Below are 7,294 nucleotides of genomic sequence, written 5' to 3'. Positions count from 1 at the left end.
AGAAAGGGTGATTTATTCATAGCTGACTGGAATTCTGCAGATGGTCAAGTGATGTGTTTCTACAGTAAAGCCACTCCAGATGAAAGTTGGTTATGACATAAGAAGCTCTCCCACTTGAACTTCAAGACCATGAATTCTTTAGTTAAGAGGGAATTGGTGAGAGGATTGCCCGAGATGGAATTCAGTCCTGATGGACTTTGTGAAGCATGTGAGAAGGGAAAGTCAAAGAGGGCATCACACAAGAAGAAAATAATGACTGACATCACTGAACCACTACAACTCCTTCACATGGATTTGTTTGGTCCCTTCAACGTCATGTCTATGTCAAGAAAGAAATATGTCTTAGTGATTGTTGATGACTATTCCAGATACACGTGGGTGTTATTCTTACATTAAAAGGATGAAGCACCTGATATGATTATTGATCACATCAATAAGATTGAGTTAGAAGATGGAATGCCTGTGCGAACAATCAGATCAGATAATGGAATAGAATTCAGAAATGCAAAGCTGAATGATTTCTGTGTCGAGAAGGGCATCTCAAGACAGTTTTCAGCACCAAGGACTCCACAACAAAATGGATTGGTTGAGATGAAGAATCGAACATTGGTTGAAGCTGCAAGGACTATGCTTAATGTAGCCAATCTTCCTACTTACTTTTGGGCTGAAGTAGTTAACACTGCATGCTATACTCAAAACAGAGGCCTGATCAACAAGATATATGAGAAGACCCCTTACGAGTTAATGGCCAACAAGAAACCATCAGTGAAATACTTTCATGTGTTTGGAAGAAAGTGCTTCGTGCTTAAGGATGATGAGCATCTTGGAAAGTTTAATGCTAAAGCTGAAGAAGGTATCTTTCTGGGCTATTCTCTGGAATCAAAGGCTTATAGGGTGTATTTGATTAGTGATCAAAAGGTTATGGAAAGCCTTAATGTAAGATTTGATGGTGCCAAGCTTCCAAGTATTCAGAAGGAAGATGACAGTGATAATCTTGATGTTGAAGATCTTTCTGATGGAGAAGATGAACCTGAAGTTATTCCGGACAACAATGACAATGGAAATGATCCTGATGATCATTATTCTGATGTAGATTCTGAAGGTAATGGTCATGAGATAAGTCACACAATCTCAGGGACCATTCCTCAAGCTTCAGATTCTGTAGATCAAGCTGGCAACAACTCAGGGGGAGCAGAACAAGGAGAAGAACAAAGATCCGGTAGTCAGACTCAACTCAATTCTGGAAATGCTGAGTCATCAAGGGCTAGTCTACCAAGACATAGAGTTTGGAGTGAAAACCACCCTTAGAACTTGATACTTAGTAATCCTGACAGTGGAGTCAAGATTAGAAGAGCTACAGCAAATAAATGTTTCTATTCTGGGTTTCTATCTCAAATGGAGCCAAAGAAAGTAGATGAAGCTCTTGGAGATCCAGATTGGGTGATTGCTATGCAAGAGGAACTCAATCAGTTCGAACGACAGAAAGTGTGGAAGCTTGTACCCAGACCTAAAGACAAATCAGTGATTGGCAATAAATGGGTTTTCAGAAACAAGCTTGATGAAGATGGAATTATAACAAGGAACAAGGCGAGACTGGTTGCTAAGGGATACTCTCAAGAAGAAGGGATTGACTATGATGAGACCTTTGCACCAGTTGCTAGACTTGAAGCCATCAGGATGTTTTTAGCATTTGCAGCACATTCAAACTTCAAGGTATATCAGATGGATGTGAAAAGTGCTTTCCTGAATGGTGAGCTTGAAAAAGAGGTCTATGTGGAGCAACCCCTGGTTTCATAGATCCCGCGTTTAAAGATTTTGTCTATTTTCTCTTCAAGGCTCCTTATGGTCTAAAACAAGCGCCGAGAACATGGTATGACACTCTCTCATAATTTCTTCTTGAAAATGGTTTCACTAGAGGTGTTATAGATAAGACTCTTTTTTATAAGAATCATAAAGATGATACCATTTTTATGCAAGTTTATGTTGACGATATTATATTTGGGTCTACGAATGATGCACTTTGTGCAAGGTTTGCTAAGCTTATGCAGAGTAGGTACGAGATGAGTATGGTGGGTGAGTTGAGCTACTTCCTTGGATTACAAGCGAGTCAGAAATCAGATGGTAACTTCATTTGTCAAACAAAGTACATCAGAGATCTTCTGAAGAAATATCAGTTGGAAGACTCAACACCTGCAAAGACTTCGATGGCAACTGCCACAAAACTTGATCAAGACAAGTCTGGTAAGATGGTGGACATCACTCATTAGCGAGGCATGATTGGATCATTACTCTACCTGACTGCGAGTCGTCCAGACATTATGTTTGCTATATGCTTGCGTGCACGGTTCCAAGCTGATCCGATGGAATCTCATATGATAGTCGTCAAAAGAATTTTTAGATATCTGAAGGGTACACCTAATCTAGGTATCTAGTATCCTAAAGATACAGGCTTTGATCTCATCGGCTATACAGATTCTAACTACACTGGTTGTAAGATTGATTGGAAGAGTACTTCAGGAAGCTGTCAGTTTCTTGGGAGAAGATTGGTTTCTTGGTTTAGTAAGAAGCAACATTCAGTTTCTACATCTACTGCTGAAGCTGAATACATTGCTGCTGGTAGCTGCTGTTCTCAACTTCTTTGGATGAGAAACCAACTCCGAGACTATGGACTTGATTTGAAGAATATTCCTATCTACTGTGACAACACAAGTGCCATATCAATCTTAAATAACCCTGTTCAGCATTCAAGGACCAAAATATTGATATAAGGTATCATTTTATTCGAGAGCATATAACGAGTAGTATTATGGAACTTCATTATGTTCCCAGAACGGACCAAATTGCAGACATTTTCACGAAGCCACTTGATGAACTTACCTTCAATAAGTTGGTTAGTGAACTTGGCATGTTGAATTTGTCCAATTAATTGGAAATTAAAAAATGTAATTTGGTACGGGCAAACTTTACAACCCCGATGATGATGCTTTGAGGGGAAAGTAAGTTTATATATATATATATTCATTATATATATTCATGTTTATAAACTTGTTTTAAAGCTAACTGATTATCATGAGTTACATGTTATATGCTAGTGGTAAATAAGTTATAGTTTTGATGCAATATATGAGTTGTTTGAATGTTTACATGTTATATGTTTTCTCTGATTCAAACACTCTTGATATTGATATTTATTTAGCACACACACACATCTCTGATTATATTCTGTGTGATTGTATCATATTTTCTGAGTAATTCTGTATGTTTGTTGAGTTTCAGACCCTAGGTAACTCTGACAACAGATTCCTTGGTCAGTCTGACTCTCTATTCATGCAAGAATAACTCTGCTTGTTTTGTGCTAGAATAAATATGCAGCATAACTAGGGATAGTTGTGACATAATTGTATAACTTATAGGTTGATCCTATATGTAACTCTGATGATCTTGTTATGCTTATAATTTTTTCTGGATATTTGATTTTGATATATTCCTTATACTCTGATTACCTTATGCAAGTCTTATAAGTTTAGAACAATGTTCATCTCTTTCCTCTATATTATTGATCTGTACTGGACTAACTTAGAATTGTTTTGAGTTGATGAGATTTGTTTAGTAGCATTGTCAAAAAATCAGAAAGCATGATCATTTGAGACATCCTTCATAAATCCATATTGTGGTAAGTAAAGGTAAAAGATCTATGGTTTTGAAATCACTCTGTTCTTAATCATCAAATTCTATGATATTGTACTTCGGATGTTTGTGATCTTCAACATCCTCAGTGGTTTTAGAAACTAACTAAGAGCCTATCAAACCTCATAGGTTCTAACCCAAGTCATTAGAACCAAACACTTCTCAAACAGTATTCCATTACCTTACTCTGATACATCCCCCAGATTTAGCTCTGATTCACTTAATTTTCTTGAGATATCAACTCAGTGATCAGACAAAATTACCATTTGGTTTTGGAGTTGTGTTGAGAATGACGGAGATAGTGCCAAGAAGCACCACATAAGGAAAGGTCAACCCTACAACTTTGTCTCTCACAAAGAAGTGGAGTATGTATAACCTAAGACATCTGTAAGCCCATCTGTATTCTCTCAAAATGATATAGAGCTGAAAAAGGCATATAAAAAGTTACTAGGTGCATTCTCCCAACAGAATGTTATCTATTGAAAATTCGCCTGTCAGCCAGGGCATCTGTATAAGAGTCACTACTCCTTGATTAGAATATTTTCAATGCACATGTGAGATTCACACACAGAAGGAAGGTATTGACGCATCAATCATTGTCAAACCATATCAAGGTCAATGGAAATAGGTTGAAATCCTGGATCATGTTCTAATCTTTATCTCTGATTTTGAATAAGAACATATGATCTTGGTTGGTTACTTTGATAAGTCTTCACAGACTTCAGAATAAGTCTTTGATCCCTAATGTCATATCATTGATTACTGGTTATCTTCCCAGAATTCAAATCTGGATATGATTTTGACTTAGTCAAAATAGCAACTTGTAAATGAGGACTCAAATATCAACTGACGAGTTTATAAGGTATACTTCTTCATGGAAGTTGAGGGATATCAGGAATTCTGCCACTTAAAAGAATCCTAATTTCCCCTCTCAGAAGGAACATTTCTGAATCTCTTGACTGAGAGTTTCCATCCTTGAAGGTGGAAGACAACTTTTCTATGAAAAGGATTATCTCGTAGGTACACTTGGATGTTTGGAGCTTTGAGTGAGTGACATATTGTGAGACTGAGTGACAAACACTTGAGTGTAGAGATGAGTGGAACACAATGTGAGATCACTAAACAGAAATCACACACTTGCACTGTGAGGAATGGTTACCAAATAGTCTCCTCACTTAGTTGGTGATAAGTGGATTTTATATCCACTTGAAATGCTTCATTACAAACTTAAATTGGTGTTTTGGACTCAAGTTGTTGGCATTTTGATGTGTTTTTGTGTTATTGCATTTCAGGTATCAGTTAAATGAAGAAAGGGGCTTTAAACTGAAATATGATGAAAAGTGATCAGATTTAATCCAAGGCCATTTTCAAGTTGTAGAGAATCTCGTTAGATTCGCGTGGGCAGTTGAATCGCCTAATTCTGACGAGTAGAACTCAAGTTATGGGCAAAATAAGATTCATCAAAATTTTCCAGAAAGGTGTCAGGCGCCCGCCTACTGGTGTCAGGCGCCCGCCTGCTGGTGTCAGGCGCCCGCCTGCTGGTGTCAGGCGCCCGCCTGCTGGTGTCAGGCGCCCGCCTGCTGGTGCTAGGCGGCCGCATGCTGATGCACGGCCGACTTCACTGATTTCGCTAAAAAAGCCTTTTTTGAGTGAAATTTGACGATTTTAAGGGTCCAGGTCCAATATGGGCTTATATATATTTAAAAAAAGGGTTTTCATCATCCGGGAAGATTGAAATACCAAGGAGAACACCTAAAAGCACAAAACAACTCCGAAAAAGAAGATCTTGTTTTCAACTTTGGATGCTCGTTTTCGTTCTTGTTGAACCCAGATATCGTTTATTCATACTTTAATTATTATTCAGTTTATTAAGACGTTGCTTATACCATGCTTTTATTGGAATCCATGATGATGATGAGTTCGATTATGAACTAATCATTATCATGGGATTCTAGCGAATTTACTTATAGATTCAATAGTTAATTATTTTAATATCTTGGTGTGTGGTGATTGTATGATATCCTGGTATTGGTTGTGCTTATTCATCTTATGTGTGTAGCTAACATGTAAGATAGCGTGTTAATCTCTATTGAGGCGATAGTGAATATAGAGGTTTAGAACTTGCCATGCTAGCATAGGTTCATGTATTTGTTATGCATGATTTGTAAGTAATTTTACCCATCTTACTTACCCTATGTAATCAAGATAGATAACTTGTGCTTAAACCGTTATGTTATCAAATTCTATAGACATATAGGGTCTCAATATAATTGGTGCCTATTCAGCTTCTATCTCTTTTGTGGATGTCTGGTAGAATGGTACTCGTTCAACGAAAGTTGGCATTTATTAGTTTTGTGTTATCTGATTAGTGTCATCACCATCACATGCTAGGGTTAAAGACATAAACTTTGAATGAAGTATTAATGAAGTTAGAATCCCATGTTTGTCTTATATAGTTAATTTAATCTTTTATTATAGCTAATTGCATGTTAGTTAATATCTTAGTTAATCAAAGCCCTTATTTGATAATTGTCTTAGCAGTGAAGGATAATCATACATTGATGCATAGGTGCACATTCTGAATTTAACTTAATAGAGTCTTTATGGGAACGAACTAGAAGATATTCTATATTACTTGCGATTTTGTATACTTGCGTGTATTTTAGCGCGTGTTTTCGCCCTAACAAGTTTTTGGCTCCGCTGTCGGGGACTCGATGTTAATTTTTAGTTTATGTGCTTGTCATCAGTGGTCATTAAAGTTCACTGACTCGGACTCTTTTACTCTCACGGTTTATTTGTTTGTGTTTCAAGTACTCAGTATAATGGAAGATCCAGTAGCACAAATGAAAGCCTTGATGGATTTTTTTCAACCCAAGATCAATGACATTCAATCTAGCATTGTCCGGCCAGCTATCACATCTAATACCTTTGAGATCAAGCCTGAAATAATTCAATGGGTGCAAAATTCAATCTAGTTTGGGGGTTCTCCAACTGAAGATCCCAATATGCACATTAGGGATTTCATTGAGATCTACGACACCTTCAGGTTCAATGGAGTTTCTGAAGATACTATAAAGCTGAGACTATTCCCATTCTCTTTGAAGGAGAAAGCTAAGAGCTGGTTACACTCTCTACCAGCTGGTTCGATTACTACTTGGGAGGATCTTGCTCAGAAATTTCTTGCTAAATTCTTCCCTATGGCGAAGACAGCTGCAATCAGGAATGCCCTTACTCAATTTACGCAGCAATCAGGAGAATCTTTATATGAAGCTTGGGAGCGCTACTAGGAGATGCTTAGGAAGTATCCTCATCATGGAATGCCTGATTGGATGATCATCAATTGTTTTTATAATGGTTTGGGAGCACAATCTAGACCCATGCTAGACGCAGCATCAGGTGGAGCATTATGGGCAAAGAGCTATGAGGAAGCTTATGATCTAATTGAACTGATGGATGCTAATGAATATGAGTATCCAACCCAGAGATGTCCACATGTCAAGGTAGCAGGAGTTCTTGAAGTGGATACAACTACGGCTATCACTGCTCAACTAAAGGCGTTGTCTATGAAGATCGATTCTTTGGCTAACTATGGTGTTAAGCGGCTAAT

The 7,294-nt window shown here is 37.6% G+C and overlaps 1 non-coding gene across 1 annotated transcript; it reads right to left on the bottom strand.

Moving 5' to 3' along the window:
* Positions 1-6,899: 6,899 nt before the first annotated feature.
* On the bottom strand, positions 6,900-7,006 carry LOC141682390 (small nucleolar RNA R71). Its single transcript, XR_012559777.1, has one exon. It is a non-coding gene; the product is annotated as a small nucleolar RNA R71 (small nucleolar RNA).
* Positions 7,007-7,294: the final 288 nt, after the last annotated feature.

Source organism: Apium graveolens, chromosome 1, assembly GCF_009905375.1.
Source record: "Apium graveolens cultivar Ventura chromosome 1, ASM990537v1, whole genome shotgun sequence".
NCBI classification, from domain to species: domain Eukaryota; kingdom Viridiplantae; phylum Streptophyta; class Magnoliopsida; order Apiales; family Apiaceae; genus Apium; species Apium graveolens.
The sequence above is the reverse complement of the archived record's forward strand: the minus strand, read 5'-3'. Positions and strand labels throughout refer to the sequence as shown.